The 17,041-nt window shown below is 47.4% G+C and overlaps 1 long non-coding RNA gene across 1 annotated transcript in view; it reads right to left on the bottom strand.

Moving 5' to 3' along the window:
• LOC131499446 (uncharacterized) overlaps positions 1 to 17,041 on the bottom strand; it is a 63,904-nt gene that overhangs the window by 43,696 nt on the left and 3,167 nt on the right. Inside the window, exon 2 of the long non-coding RNA XR_009255880.1 lies at positions 16,299 to 16,486. This is a non-coding gene — a long non-coding RNA (uncharacterized LOC131499446). The remainder of the gene's footprint in view (positions 1 to 16,298; positions 16,487 to 17,041) is intronic.

The raw sequence follows: 17,041 nt of genomic DNA, 5'->3' as shown, positions 1-17,041 counted from the left end.
TTTATTTTACTATGTGTGTGTGAAATAGTTTTGAATAATGATATCAATATTATTTCTAATTATAATTTTGCTGAAAACACTTTAAGATCTATTTTTCAGTTCTTTTGCCCTTAGGATATATTCTACTAAGTGTGTAGAGTTAAAATAATGTTATATGAAATAAAGTTGTATGAAATAATTTTTCTTTGTGTACCTCCAACCAGAAACACAATTAGGTTCACATATTTTGTGTTTCTTTCCTTGTTCAAAGACTGTTATTTCCATTTTCGAGTTAACTTTGTTTTGTAATCACAGAAAACATTTACACTGTTCCAATGTCAAATCTACAGCCTATGTACATCCTGCCAAGTTCAGTTTTGGTCCTTGTCCCCTCCACCTGTTCCCTCTCTTCCTTCAGCTACCTAATTTTATGATTATTATTTTATCTGTTAATATTAAAGAATGAATTTATAAGTGACAAAGCCTCCCTTTTTAAACAATAATCATGGATTGTTTTTTACTGACTAACACTGCTATTCTTTTAAGATCTGTTTGAAAAATTTCTAAGTGTTTGGAATCACAGAGAGGGAAACTGCTCATTTTTATAAATAACCAAGAAAAAAAGGAAGAAGCTTCTCCCAAGCACCCGGAAAATCCAGCTAAGAAAGGGTCTCACTGGCTACTTTTTAGGCACTGATCTAGCCAATGGAGTACACGGGCCAGCCCCACCTGAGATATTCTGATTCTCTAAGTCTAAGGGCACATCCGTGTGTTTTCACAAGCTCCCCAGGTGAGGCTAAGAAGCAGGCCTGGTGGATAACCACTATGTAAACCATGATGGAGAGTCAGGCTCCTTTCTGAGAATCTCAGAGCAATGTGTTGTGGGAATAAATCTTGCATGCAAGACTCAGGACTGACTGCAAGAAACATTACCTTATCTATCTTTAATGCCACTTAATCTCTATTCTTACCTCTCATCCCACCAGAAAACAGACACTAAGTCTGGGCCAAATTGAGGACCCCCTAATCCCATTACACCTAGGTTCCCAGGACCAATGAGGAGTGGGGGAAGAGGGGGATATGATCCTTGCAATCCCTGTCCATTGGGGCCTCCTGATTCAGCCACCACCCGTCCACCCTGACCGTTGATCAACACAGGAGGCTGCTCGGTCATGGCCCATCCTGGCCATGGGATCACTCATGTTCAGCAGCTCTCTGGCTGGATCTGATGCTGTGCCCTAGACACTGAAATCATCCCACTGCTCTTCACCCTTGGAGGCCCTGCCTGCCCAGATCTACCTACCATGCAGCCCTTTCTTTTCTGGAGCCCCACCTGGGAAATGGGGCACAAGTCTCTGTGAGTCTTGGATTCGGCAAACTGACAAGGTTTTTTGCCACACCCGCTGCCCTGACCTGGACTTGGCCCAGGGTACAGAGTTCAGGGTCTTCTTCTCAATGAGCCAGGACCTCTCTTCTCCCCTGATACTTGAAGGAATCTTTCTTTATTTAGACTGGGGCTGAAGAAAACCTTGTTCTTGGTTATGCAACATTCTCTCATCCTTTTATCTATACTTAGAGTTCATTTCATTCCCCCAAGGCTAAGGCTTTTGAATGCAAAATCCCTGAAGCATCTCCCTTTTCTTTTGTTAGCTCCCTTCTCAGGGCTACCACATTGCACAATTCAGGGAGCATCATGCACACAGTCTGGATGTATTTACACAGTGCACAACCTGAACAGCTGTATGCATATGTACAGCTGTATGTGTTGCAAAAACACTGAACGGGAAGAAAAAATGCTATGGGGGAAAAATATTAGCTAATGTTTCAAAAACATTGTCCTACCACTTGAGAAAGTTCCAGGAGGAGGAGGAGGTGCCTATGAGCCTGGATTGTTACTTGCAAGTCTGACTGGAACAGAATAGCAAAGGTGAGAGTGACCTTCCTCTCCCTGCTTTACTATGTCCTTCCCCAGTCTTATCACCTCAGTGTACCAAGAAAAATCTCAGTCTTCCTCCTCTGAGCTCCAACAACCTAGGATCCAAGAGGATAAGCTGAAGATACTACAAATATGGCCAGTGAAGCCCCTGAAGATCCTTTCCCAGACAGAAGGAAGCACTGAGTGTCGGCATTGAGGGGCACCTGGGCAGAGTCAGTTCTCATTGGTGAGCTTCCACACACCAGCACAAAAAAAGAGCCTTCTGAAAGCTACCTGGTCTCTGGTCTGTTCCCAGTCCCCAAGTTCTAAGATTCAGCCAGTTACCATGGCAGCTGCTGCCCAATTGAAATGTTCACATTTATAGAAACTGGCTGAAGCATTTGAATCTGACAGGACTGGGACACCAAGCAGAGAATGTCACTTCCCCAGACACATAAGGATGCTTTCTCCAAAAAAACTGTGGAAGTGCCTGGCCCGAGACAGACCCCGGGACTCCAGGCCCCTGGCATAATTCACCACATGACTGTGAGCAGGTGTCCCACACGGAAGACATCCCCCCGACCCCGACACCTACAGTGTGCCTATTTCATCATTATTAATTCATTCACTCAACAATATCGAGCGCCTTCTCTGTGTCAGGCAAGGCACTGAGGATAAACGGCGAGTGTTGTGGAGTCCCTGTGTTCACCTGGGCCATTTAGTTGGAAGGCCAGTGAGAAAACAGGGAATTACAACACAGTGTGAGAAAAACAACGTGGGGGCTGTGAAGGCACCAGACTGGGGTGAGGGGTCATGGGCACTTCTCAGGTGAAAGCCGAGCTGAGCCTTTGAAGGATGGGCAAGAGTTAGTGGGATGCAGTAGGGGAGTGGATGGAAAGGCACTCCCTGCAGAGAGAACAGCATATGAAAAGGCCTGTGGGGCAGAGCATTCCAAGCAATTCCAGGCTGTTGCAGCAGAAAATGAGAGTAAATGAGAGGAAATGCAACCTAAGAAGACAGTGAGCTCAGGACAAGGAAGGGTTTCCAGTGCCTGGCTCCCCTTCAAAATCTAACAGCCCAGGGCTTCTGGGTGGCTCAGTTGGTTAAGCATCCAACTCTTGGGTCTCCACTCAGATCATGATCTCATGGGTTTGCAAGTTCGAGCTGACAGCACAGAGCCTGCTTGCGATTCTCTCTCTCTCTCTGCCCCCCCCCCCACCCCGCTCGCTCTCTATCTCTCTCTCTCTCAAAATAGGTAAATAAACTTTAAAAAAATCAAACAGCCCCAGGAAAGATGGAGAGATTCATTGAGATGAGGCCCTGTGTTTGGGGCAGGAAGGGCAATGTCCCTGAGAAGGGAGCTTAGAGGTGTGGCCACACCTCCCCAGTGCCCATCAGCCTCAACCCCCATTCAACAGAGATCTAGAGGAGCTGTCAAATAGGACATCCCTCCCACCTCCCACCTCTTGTCCCCTCAGTGCCACGGCTGCTGGCAGAAAACACCATTTCAACCTCTCAGCCATTCCATTCAGCTCTTCTAGTAGGTGAATAACAATTTATTGTGCACCAGCCTGGGCTTGGCCCCATGCTCAGTGCTTCACGTGAAAAATCCATCCAAGCCAAAAATTATGTTCAAGCACCTTCTATGTGATAGGCAATATAATTTAGAACTTGGGGGCATAGCCATGAACAAAAATAACAAACTCTCTGCCCTCAAGGAACCTCTATTCTCGGGGAAGGGGGAAATAGACATGTTATACATCAGGAGGTCATGGTGGTTTAAGAAGAACAGAACCCAGGGAAGTGACAGAGAATGATGGTCAGAAAGGGGGTCATCTGAGTTAAGATCAGAGGGAAGTGAGGAAGTGAACCATGCGGCAATCCGGAGAAAGAATGTATCTTACTGAAGGGACAGTAAGTGCAGAGTGCAAATGTTCCCTCTGTGGGGTTGCGGGGCAGGACCAAGGGCAAAAGCAGGAGGGAACCCTGCCAGAGCAGTGGCAGGAACTCAGATCATTTTCCCAATAGCACGACAGAGTTGGATATTATTGTTGTTCCAACATCACAGATAAACTGAGGTTAAGCGATACACCCCAGGGTCTCAAAACCTTCTTTAGACAGAGCTGGGATTCAAACCCAGCTGCTCAAGCTGTAGAATACGTGCCCTTAACTGCTCCCCTAGAATGTCTTGGCAATGGGGCCCCTCAGTGGCTCAGTCTGTTAAGTGCTGGACTCTCAACTTCAGCTCAGGTCATGACCTCACAGTGTAAATTCGAGTCTTACATTGGGCTCTGTCCGTGCTGACAGGGCAGAGCCTGCTTGGGATTCTCTGTCTTCCTCTCTCTGCCCCTCCCCCACTCGCATGCTCTCTCTCAAAAATAAATAAACTTTGAAAAAAAAAAGAGTGTCTTGTCAAGAAACTGCGGATAACTTATAACAGATCAATAAGATTCCAACCTCCCCAAAGGTTACCCCAAGCTTCAGTGATTCCACACCTAAAAATGTAAGGGGATTATCAAGGACTCAAACAAAGACTTAGCTACTTTGTTTATAACAGTACAATGACTGGCAATGATGCCTTTTCCCTGATAATAGGGAATTGGTAAGTATATATGTTTCATGCACAGGAAGAGTATATTAAGTATATTACACGTAGCCATTTCAAAAGACACCATAGGAAAGGAGGGGTTGTGGGTGGAGGGGTGGGGGCATTAAGGAATCTACTCCTGAAATCATTGTTGCACTAAATGCTAACTAATTTGAATGTAAATTAAAAAAAAAAAACTAAAAAATAATTTTAAAAAAGGAAAAGTATACAACAGCATGGAAAGACGGTCAAAATATGTCACTGACACTAAGCCATACACACAGTAGGATCCCATTTTTGTAATAAATAAATAATATATAAATATAGGCACAGGCAAAAGACTGGAAGGAATTAAACCAAACTGTTGATAAATCGCTCACCCAGGATGTGGGATTGTTGGGTGGGTTTCCTGCTTTTTGTTTAGCAGCATTTACTACAATGAATATAAATGATTTTTGTGCTTCCTGGGTTGGCCAGTCCCTGGGTGGGGTGGACCTGGGCTCCTCTCACCCCACCCCACTCCCTGACAGGGGCGGAAAGCAGGTTCTGCCGCCTCCCTGCTAGAATACCATTCAGGTTGGCGATCCTTATAATGAAGCAGCTCCCTGGCCTGAGACAGAAAATTCAGCCTCACCTCACTTCTCTACAAAGACTTCACGATTCGGGGCTGCCGGGAGGGCTTCAAGTCTACACTGTGGCAGCACATCAGCTGGGGTGCCAGAGCATCAGGGTAATTAGCCCTCCTCTTGTCAAAGGGCTTGGTGCTATTTTTAAAATCTTTCCAACACGTCGATTTCACTAAGGATTCCAGGAGTCCCGCTCAGTCCACTCAGTGCTTTAGGAAGGCAAATGAACTGATTGAAAATTTAGTGGAGATCACCTAGAACTTTTAGGGAGATGCATCCCTGCAGCCCCACCCCAGGCACACATTTGCCAGTCTTCCTACTGGAGGTGGAAGGGAGTTAAGCCAACTGGAACTTTGTCCCCTGCCGCCCCTTTTTCTCACCTGCCTGAAAGACACCTGGAGCCATTCACTTGCTAGACCTCTGTTGCAAGACCACTTTAGCATAGAGGCTTCAGAACCAGTCTACAGGCCCTGCTACACACCTGCATGTGACCTTGGGCAGGCTACTTAACTTCTCTGTACCTCAGTTTCCTCATCTATAGGAACGATGAGGGGACAAAGCACCAAACTTCTAGGGCTGTTGTCGTGACCAAAGGTCAGCAAGCCATGGTCCCCCAGACTAAATCCGGCCCACCTCCTCTCTCTGTAAATACAGTTTTATTGGAACACAGCCATGCATATTCATTGATGTATTGTCCAGCGCTGCTTTCCTGCTACAATGGCAGAACTGGGTAGTTATGACAGAGCCTGTACGGGTCACAAAGCCTAAACTATTTATTAAATGTTTATTATCTGGCCCTTTGCAGGACAAGTTTGCCAACTCTGTCTTACATCAGACTCTCCCAGAAGCAGAACGTGAGACAAAGATCTGGGGACAAGTGATTTATCAAGGAAATGCTGCCAGGAGGAACCAGTAAGGGGGTGGAGGTGACATCAGGTAAAGTCTCAGCCTCTGCCTGACCCGCTATGAGCACTTCCGGTCCCCCTGCAGGTGAAGTGGTTCAGGTGGTCCCTGAAGAAGGGAGCAGGTGACAGAAGCTGCCACATGCCCATGCCATCGTGCCGAGCACTTGAGGTACATTATAATACTGCTCGCGGCAGAATTAGGAGGTGGAAAATGTATGATGCCCACTTTACAGCTGGGAGGTAAATGAGATGATACAGATGAAGTCTCAGCCCAGCACTGGCCTCACACAAGGCACCCGCCAAGAGGAACCACACATACCACGCTTCTGGCTGTGTGCTGAGTGCTGGGGCCACACAGATCCGTGAGGCGCAGTCTTTGTCCTCCAGGAGCTACTGGACTGGTTGTTGGGGGATCCAGTGTGTAACATCCACCAGAGCCCTCCTTGGCATTCCCATTAGGGAAGTCAGAAGAGGAGGACGTGCACTGGGAAGGAATCTTGAGGGAGGGAGGGAATTGCCAGGTTGGGGAAAGAGCTTTCCAACACAGGACACAGCATGTGCAAAAGCTTGGTGCTGGGGAACGAGTCACACTCCGGAGACTGCAAGGAGTTTGGGGTGGGTGGATGAAGGCGCAGAGCGAGGGGTGGTGGGAAATGAGGCCACGGGCATAGAGGAGTCACACTGAGCGCAGACCTAAGGTGATGGAGTCAAGGATTTCAGATAGGGAGTTTAGCTGGTGTATGTTTTCCAGGGCTGGCCCAAACCGCACGGCTTCAACAACAGGGATTTATTTCCGCAGGATCCAGAGGCTGGAAGTCCAAGATCAAGGTGTCAGCAGGCTTGGCTTCACCCTGACACCTCTCTCTTCGGGTTGCAGGTGGTCACCGTCTCATTCTGTGTGTGCACCACCAGCATCTCTCAATGTGCCCATATTTCCTTTTCTCGGGACACTAGACTGGACTAGGGCTCACTCTAACAGCCTCATTTTAACTTAATGACCTCTTTAAAGGGCCTATCCCCAAACACAGTCCTGCTTAAGGCACTGGCAGGTTACGGCTTCAACATATGAATTTGGTGGGGGGCGCAATCCAGCCCATAACAGCTGGCATTTCAGAAAGCTCACCCTGGTTCCAGTAGGGAGGGCAACTTGGAGAACGGACGCCAGGGGAGGCAGGCTGTGCAGAGCCCCACTGCAGCTGGCCAGCCAATGAGAGCCTGCAGTCGGGGGGCTGAGGCCGCAGTCTGTGGGATGGCCGAGCAGCAGTGGCCACGCAGAACAGGGCCCACTCCCCGGCTGTGACTGACCTTCAGATCCAGGCAGCAAGGAGAAAAGAAGGACAAAGGCACACCAAAGACCCACAGAGCAAGTGTCAAGGCCAACAAGGGCAGAGAGCCAGCTATCACCTGTCCTTTGGCCAAGCCATGGAGGGTTGAATTGCTGGGCAGAGCCTTGGGGGTGACGGGTGATACCCTCAGTGTCCTGACTTGGTCACAGGTTCCATGTCCTCCCGGCTCCTCTAGCCATCAAAGGAGCCAGGTTTAGAGCTCACATCAGAAGAGGCAGCACCTTCTCTCAGCTGTCCTCTGAGGTTCCAGGAGCCACTAAGGTGAGCTCATTCTGCTCATTCCCAGGTAGTTCGTTCCCAAAGAATCTATTTGTTCATTTCCTTTGGGCCAGGACTCTGCAGTTTCCACCCTTGGTGATTACAAGTCTCTCTCTGTGTCCCTCTCTGTCTCTCTCATGAACTTACGCACACACATACACACATACACGGTCCACGGTTCCTAAAATTCCACCACTCAAGATTCATTCCTTTAATCCAATCTCCTGGGAGAAAGAAGGTGCAATACATTAAGTCACCAACACCTTAGGGTGAGTTATTAATCAGATTCTTCCCTCTGCATTAGCCAGGCGTTAAGAAAGTACCAAGCACAGGAAAGGAAATGTTACTGAAGGAAGATCAAAGAGCAAAGGAAAAACAAATGTCAGCAGGGAGAATCAACTTGCTTTCTGCTTTTCTTACTTTTGGACCTTTCCTGGTCAGCCTGATGCTCTAAGTCAGGGGGTGGCAAACTTTTTCTGGAAAGGGCCAGAGAGCAAATATTTTCAGCTTTGCAGGCCACAGAGTCTCTGTTGGAATCACTCGATTCTGCCGTTGTAGCATGAAAACAGCCATAGACAGCGAGGCTGTGTCTCTGTAAAACTACTGTGGACAATGAAATGTGCATTTTATTTAATTGTCATTAAAATATTATTTTTCTCCTCACTGTTCCCAACCATTTACAAATGGAGAGGCCATCCTTAGTTTGCAGGCCATGCAGACACAGGAGGTGGCTGGATGCGCCTGAGAGCCACACTTCACTGACCCCTGCCCCTCATGAAGGGCGGAACTTGCACCTTTCGCATCAAACCAAGGACAAGCCCTTGGTCACTCTCTGCTGTTCACCATCCTTACTTCCCCTCTAGCCCTAGAGAAAAAAAGCAGCTCTTTGTTCTGCGTGCTTTGCTCATGATCCCTGGGGATTTGCTCTCAAGTGTGGAGGAGATGACAGGGTGACAAATGGGCTGGCACGCAGGCAAGCCACTGGCAGCAGGCTGCTGTAGAACAGTGGCCTCGGGGTTCATGCTGGTTGACTGAGAAGTGAGCCAGGATGGGTTCCATCTGCCTACCCCTCCTCGGCCCACACCCCATGCATCGGGTCCCAAGGGTCCCATCTGCCACGCTTCTGGGCCACCTTTTGAGCACTCCTCCCAAATTACCAAAGCTATTTATTATTATTATTACCAACTGATTTAGACATATACTCATTAACGAAAACAACACTTACTTCCTATTGAGTACTTAGTCTATGCAGGTACCATATAAACTTTCTACAGCTAGGTTTACTCAGGGGCCAGGCTTTGTACTAACTGCTCTACATGTATGTAATAGTGCCCTCGGGAACCCATGCCTTCAGTACTAGTATTATCCTAATCTGATGGATGAGAAAACAGAGACTAGAAAAGTTAACAACACATCCAAGGTCACACAGCTGGGCAGGTCTGTGTGACTCCAAGCCAGGTTCATTGTCACTGGCTCCCCTGGCTCTCCCTATCTTGCAGCCCCCCTGCAAGACTGTATTATGATCCCAATTCCTCAGGTGCAGAAATAGAAACTCTAAGAAGCCACAGTCTAGGTCCAAGTTCAAACAGCTGATAAGTGGTGGTGCTTACAGCGCTGTGTTAGACATACCGGAAGCCACCCTGTCCTCATGTGAAAGCACACATTTCTAGATAACATCAGAACCTGGGGTCCTAGACTGCAGGGCTGGGCTTCCCGGCAAGTGGCAAGAGAGATTTTAGTCTGACACTATGTCTTATGACTGATCTGAAAGCAGAGCCTGAGACAAGGATTCTTGTGCAAGTGAGTTATTGAGAGAGCGGGCCAAGGAGAAATCTGGAAGGATCAGGGGAGATGAATGGGGCAGATGAAGAAGGTGCCAGTTCAGCTGAAGTCTGGCCTCAGCCTCATCCCACAGGGAGTTCTGGAGCATGAATGGTACCACAGGGGTTCTCACATCTTGAAGCAAGGGGCCAGGCCATGATGCCCTGTATCTGTCAGTCATTGGCTATGGGTTGTCCTACGTGGGGCTGTGGGGAACATCTCTGGACCAAGTAGCAATTTTCCAGAGAATGGTGCAACTTGGAGCTCTAGCGGTCAACACTCAAAGCAGCTGGGGGCTGTTGTCCCATTGTTAGAAGGACCTTGGCAGGGCACCACTAGCATCTACTATAAGTGGGTGACCCTGGAGGCCCAGGCTTTACTAACTGGCTCTGCAACTCCTGGAAAACCGCATCCCCTTCCCTTTTCTACCCTTCTCCCTGTCTTCCTCTCTTCCTTCTGGACCTCCTCCTTTGTCACCCTCCAGCACTGGCTGGGCTGGGCTTGGCCTGAGCTTCTGGCTCCTGTATCAGACCATCAACAATAACAGCCAGAGTTGAAGACTCTAGGAAGTGCCCCACTGTGGCCTCTTCCAGCTTAGACCTGTTCCCCCTCAAGCCCCATCCTGTGGCCTGCCTCTGAGGGGATTCCCAGTGATGTGATCAGGAAGGCAGGGCAGGGAAAGAGCCAAGAGCCAGGCCTGGGGATTAGTGAATGAGGGGAGAGGCTGAGAGCCAGGCAGCTCCTCCCCACCAGCCGGTACCGCAGCCCCCAACAGGGCGAGCAGCTGCCCTCCCGAGGGCCACCCAAATGGGCCCACTGCCTGATACCTGATTGCCAGGAGATGAGCTGGCCAGGTCAGTGCCTGGAGTCATTTTTAGAGCCTCCGGAGGGTCCTGATTCTATACACAGAAACATCCTCTTCCACTCTGCTGCCATTCATTCATTTATTCATTCATTCAACAATGACTGAGTCCATATGAAAGCTGGGAAAATCTGAACAAAAGAGACGGATCCCTGCTTCCATTCCAGCAGGGGTGACAAAGAAATGAGTGTACCAGGGTCACAGAGCACTCAGAGAGATGCACAAGGAATATGCAGTTTCTTTGCTTCCCATAACCAATGCAATCATCCTCCCACCCTGCTAGCAGGCAGGGACAGGAATGGGGGAACACAATTTAAAATTGCCCATTTATGGCACCACCATGCGGTTTCACTTAAGAAGGGCAGTTTGGGAAGATTTGGTTTCTTTTGTCCAGAACAGTACCTGAGTGTGAGTGTAACTACTGGTGGAAGGTGGAGGTCACTTGGAGAAACACTGAGTCCTCCCCGCTGGCCACTGGTCCAGAAGGGCTGGCCTTGTCTCTGCCTGTCTGGACTGCACAGTTGCACCTGGTCGTATCTGGGGTGCAGCAGCTACTCTTGGGTGCCCCCCACCCCCCTCCCTGGCCAGGGTTCCCACCTTGCAGCTGCTGCAGGTGTTGGCCACTCACTTGTCACACCTGTATCCTTCTCTAGGGGATTGCCCTTGGCGGAAGGGAGGTGCCCCTCACTTTGGGAGACGGACCCTGGCCGATGCCTACCTCTCCAGGGTCACCCCACCATACACTCCACCCACTTTATGCTCCAGTCCCACTGACCTTCTTACAGTTTCTCCACCACAGAACCCCTCTAGCCTTTGCGTGGTGGGATTTAAGTTTCAGACGTGCTCACTACGTCCCTTCACCTAATTCACTCCCAGGATGGATTTCCCATAAATGTCAGGTATTTACAGGACTTTTGTTACACACTCACTTTGCACTTCTGTGTTCAACTGTGTGGTTTGATCAATGTCTGCCTCCCTACCTTGACTTTAAACTCCTGAGGAAAGGAACTATTTATGTTTTGCTAACCATTGAATCCCCAGGGCCTAGTACAGTGCCTGGCACAAAGTAGATGGTTAGTCAATCTTTTTTTTTTTTTTTTGATGGCATGAACAAATTAAATTTTAAATGAATCCATTAATAAAAGGAATGCAGCCCTTATCTTTGAGTATTTCATTCTGACATTTCTGCCGCCTCCTGGGAAATCCTGGAAGTAGGACACTCCTCCTTCAGGGACCCTTTTCCCAGCCTTGGTGAAAGGTTCCAAATTCCTGGCCACCAGGAAGTCCCATGCTGGCAGGAAACGGAGTAGGTTTGTTTGCAAATTGAGCCCAGGGCTCCCTGCCAGGTCCCTGAGCAGAGGCCAAGGCAGCCTCACACGGAGGCCACAGGGCATCCAGATTTGGATTCATCTGCAGCTATCCTTCCCTTTGCCCTCCTAGCCAGAGTATTGCCTTTCTCTAGTTCCTCCAATCGTCTCTTTAGGAATCCTGTCCCACCTTCTGAAAAGAGGGACTACCAGCTCCTAGCTCAGCTCAGAGAATATGAAGGGACGCTTCTAGATTCACAAAGCAAATTGGTGGATCCAGAATCCAGTTATTCTGAGATCCCACCCAATGATAAAGAGAAGAAAAGCAGCCAATATCTACCACTCTGTGCCAGCCACTGTACTGAGTAATTTACATACATTATTTTACCGACATGTTACAGAAGTCCTTCTACATGGGTTCTATTACAGTCTCTATTTCATAGAAAGCAAAACTGAAGCTTGGAGAGGTCAGAGAGAGCCTAGAACTCATTCTACTAGATCAGGGGTCAGTAAACTATGTCCCATAGGCCAAATCCAGCTCACCACATGTTTTTGTAAATAAAGTTTTATAGCACAAAAACAGACACATCGACCAATGGAATAGAATAGAAACCCCAGAACTAGACCCCACAAAAGTATGACCAACTAATCTTTGACAAACCAGGAAAGAATATCCAATGGAAAAAAGACAGTCTCTTTAACAAATGGTGCTGGGAGAACTGGACAGCAAAATGCAGAAGAATGAAACTAGACCCCTTTCTTACACCATTCACAAAAACAAACTCAAAATGGATAAAGGACCTGAATGTGAGACAGGAAACCATCAAAACCCTAGAGGAGAAAGCAGAGAAAAACCTCTCTGACCTCAGCCGCAGCAATTTCTTACTTGACACATCCCCAAAGACAAGGGAATTAAAAGCAAAAATGAACTACTGGGACCTTATGAAGATAATAAGCTTCTGCACAACAAAGGAAACAATCAACAAAACTAAAAGGCAACCCACGGAATGGGAAAAGATATTTGCAAATGACATAGCAGACAAAGGGCTAGTATCCAAAATCTATAAAGAGCTCACCAAACTCCACACCCAAAAAACAAATAATCCAGTGAAGAAATGGGCAGAAAACATGAATAGACACTTCTCTAAAGAAGACATCCGGAGGGCCAACAGGCACATGAAAAGATGCTCACGTCGCTCCTCATCAGGGAAATACAAATCAAAACCACACTCAGATATCACCTTACGCCAGTCAGAGTGGCCAAAATGAACAAATCAGGAGACTATAGATGCTGGAGAAGATGTGGAAAAACGGGAACCCTCTTGCACTCTTGATGGGAATGCAAACTGGTGCAGCCGCTCTGGAAAACAGTGTGGAGGTTCCTCAAAAAATTAAAAATAGACCTACCCTATGATCCAGCAGTAGCACTGCTAGGAATTTACCCAAGGGATACAGGAGTACTGATGCATAGGGGCACTTGGACCCCATTGTTTATAGCAGCACTCTCAACAATAGCCAAATTATGGAAAGAGCCTAAATGTCCATCAACTGACAAATGGATAAAGAAATTGTGGTTTATATATGCAATGGAATACTACGTGGCAATGAGAAAGAATGAAATAAGGTCTTTTGTAGCAACATGGATGGAACTGGACAGTGTTATGCTAAGTGAAATAAGTCATACAGAGAAGGACAGATCCAATATGTTTTCACTCCTATGTGGATCCTGAGAAACTTAACAGAAGACCATGGGGGAGGGGAAGGAAAACAAATGGTTAGAGCGGGAGGGAGCCAAAACATAAGAGACTCCTAAAAACTGAGAACAAACTGAGGGTTTATGGGGGGTGGGAGGGAGGGGAAGGTGGGTGATGGGTATTGAGGAGGGCACCTGTTGGGATGAGCAGTGGGTGTTGTATGGAAACCAATTTGACAACAAATTTCATAATAAAAAAATAAAAATAAAAATAACATAAATAAAGTTTTATTGAAACAGAGTCATGTTCATTTGTTTGCATATTGTCTGTAGCTGCTTTTGTGCCATAGTGGCAGAGTTGAGCAGTTGAGACAGAGACCCTCTGGCCTGCAAAGCCGCCCAGAATTTACTAATGGCCTTAAAAAAAAAGTTTACAAAACAAAAACAAAAACATTGTCAACCCCTGTTCTAGATGACACTCCTCACACATCCCACTCTGTGTTTTACGTGTGGATTCATTGGTCAGAGTGTTTTTTACTCAGTTTTACAGCAAACATGTCCCACTGCCTGTTTGAGTTTTCCACCTTGAGCACCCAATTAATGCCACCATGCCCCCACCTCTAAGAGAAAAATCCCCCTCCCTGTCCTGTCGCCACTTCCTGCCCCCAGCTGGACGATGGGACAGCAGCCTATGATCTGAACAGGCCAACAGAAAAAGATGGGCTAGACCAATCACATTTTTCTCTTGGGAATTTGGTATAGGGAAACAGAGAGACTATCAGGAGAAATGGTAACTATGACTCTTGAGGACAAATTGACGCTTCGGTGGCTCCGATAGGCGAGGAGGAGGCAAGGTTGGGAAGATGCTTGGTGTGGAAGAGAAGAAACTGTCCAAATGGAGACAAAATCTATGAGAGAGTGGCCCTGCTACCCTAAGAAAACAAGAAAGAGAGAAGCCTCTGTTCTTAAAGTTTCCCCAAGCTCAGCTTCCATTAGAACAATTGCCCTCTTCTTGGATTAGGAGTTAGAACTTTTTGGTTGCAAATGAAACAAAATTCAAAATTCAACACAAATGGGCTTAAACATTAATGGGGGTATATCGATTCATACAACTGAGGAAGTCTAACAGTACTTCAGACTCAGCCTGATCCAACAGTTCAAATGATGTCACATGGGACCCTGATGTGAAGAACAAAGGCAAAAGAAATGTTAAAAAAAAAAAAAAGAAAAAAAAAGAAATGAAATCTCCTTACAACTTGCAACCCAGTGACAAACACTTGAGGCAGGCAGAGTGACCTTCCTCCAGGAACTCAACTACCTAAATGCGAATACTTTGCTGGAGGCAAAAAGCAACTGTAGCTTGACATTAGCCAGACCTCCAGGATCCTGTAAGTCTTCTTTAAAAACCCCTTTGGAAATTTCCTTTATGTCTATCACCCCCACGATATATGTTAGCAATCATCCTTCAAACGTATGGCCCACTGGTATACATCTGAAGGGTCTCATTAACCTTATGTTAAATTTTTTTTTTAACGTTTATTTATTTTTGAGACAGAGAGAGACAGAGCGTGAACAGGGGAGGGGCAGAGAGAGAGGGAGACACAGAATCTGAAACAGGCTCCAGGCTCTGAGCTGTCAGCACAGAGCCCGACACGGGGCTCGAACTCACAGACCGTGAGATCATGACCTGAGCCGAAGTCGGACACTTAACCGACTGAGCCACCCAGGCACCCCCCATTAACCTTATCTTTACAGCAGCTAGCCCCTTAAGATCCTGGAAGCCTTGCTCCAAATTCCTTAGAGACTCATGCTACTCCTAAACCCCACTAACTAAAATATACATAATCAGTCACTCCTCACGATCCCAGTGCAACTTTCTGCACATAGGTCCTGTCGCCATGCTTTAATAAAACCACCTTTTTCGCACTGAAAAGGTCTCAAGAATTCTTCCTCGACCGTTCGCTCCCAGACCCCAACATCACATCAACCCAATTTCTAAAAGTCTTTTTGCCCTGCCTTTTGCAATATGGGCTTCATCCTCAATCTCCATTCTATGCCCTTCCCCATCTTAGGCCACTCTAGATTCTTCACTCATGGTGTCAAGATGACTGCAGCAATTCCAGACCTCACTGCTTCACACCAAAACATCTGCAAGTGGAGAGGGTATCCTTTCTGTAGCTCCTTCACATTCTGAGATACAATCTCTCGTTGCCTATCCCTGAACCAATCACTTTGGTCAGGGGGATTGCTACACTCATTGGATTAGATTTGCCAATTGCCTTCTACTTGCTCATCTATAACAACATTTGAGCGCTTATCATGTCCCAGGCCTTACATCACCCTTTACATGTGTTACTATGTTTAACACTCACAAAAGCCATACAAGTAATTTACCAGAATTATCCTCATTTTACCAGTGAGAAAATGAAAGCTCAGAGAGGGTAGACACCTGGCCCAGGATCACACAGCCATCACCTGGCAAAACTGTGGATTAGCAGCAGAACCAAAAAAAAAAAAAAAAAAAAGCTGGAAGGGACCTATGGGATTCTGGAGCCGGAGGCCTCGTCCCCCATACCCTGCCAGTTGGGGGACGGTGTCCCTCAACAGCCTCCAGCTCTTTTTATTCCACATCCTGTTGCCATTACGGTGACCCAAACCCCCTCGTCGGAGGGAAATATTTTATCCATAGAATCTCAGGCTTCAGACCGAATTTAAAAAGTCCTGCTCCCACCTCTGGTTTCCTCCGGACTCTATTCTCCTCCACCTGATCCGTTTCCATGGAAACTGCTGGGCTCCTGCATCCCTTTTATCCTCCTTTCTGGGAAGCAAGGCCAGCTTTCCAGCACCCAGGTATCCAGGCCTAACCATTAGAAAGACCAAAGAAGCAATATCTGGAAGAAATATTTCTAGGCAGAGGGAGGAACCATATCGGGCTTGTGGTTTTCTCTTTGATGTGCTCCAAACTAACACCAGGTGCTCTGAAGAGCTCAGCCAATTACCTGGGCCCAGTGGGTGCTGGCTGCGAGTCTGTCATCTGTTCCCCAGCATCTCAGCACCTCTCAGTCAGCAGGCCTCTCTCCCTTCGGAAAGTGATTCTGGGGTCTGAGCAGAGGGCAAGTCGGGCAGGTCTTCTTGCCAATCCTTGGCATTAGGTTGCAGTACTCGGGGCACAGCTGGTGGGCTGGGGCTGCAAAAAGGAGAATGTTACCAGATTTTCCCCTTCTGGAGAAGGGAGGAGCCAGCCATCACCTTGAACCCATGGGCATCCTGGAAACAGCGGACATGGCATCACTCCTTGCTGCAGGGAGGCGCCCTGTGGCCAGGGTCTAGGAAGCACATTGCACACACTAGCCAGGGGCTTGGCACCTGGTCCCCAAGGACTCCATATGCCCTGGAAACAGGAAACCGAAAGAGCCAGAGCTTTTCAGGGTCCCACCCTGGCTGGGTCTCGGTTGGGTGTTAATCTCTCCGAGCTTTGGTTTCCTTACCTTTAAAATGGGCCTAATTCTCGCACTGCACATCTGCTAGGCTAGTTGCAAGGCCCAAACCAAACAAGACATACCAAAACCCTCTATAAAAGCATCTAAAGTAGCAAAACCTCAGACATCTAAAATTAATTACAAGAGTCTCAACTCATTGAGATATAAACATCATCACTGCTTTCAAACACGCTCCTCGAATCTCTCTTCCCCATCCCTCAGCGATTTCCTGTTCTGAGTTCATGGTTTTCTGCTCAAGTTCA

This window comes from Neofelis nebulosa, chromosome 17, assembly GCF_028018385.1.
Source record: "Neofelis nebulosa isolate mNeoNeb1 chromosome 17, mNeoNeb1.pri, whole genome shotgun sequence".
Taxonomy (NCBI): Eukaryota; Metazoa; Chordata; class Mammalia; order Carnivora; family Felidae; genus Neofelis; species Neofelis nebulosa.
The sequence above is the reverse complement of the archived record's forward strand: the minus strand, read 5'-3'. Positions and strand labels throughout refer to the sequence as shown.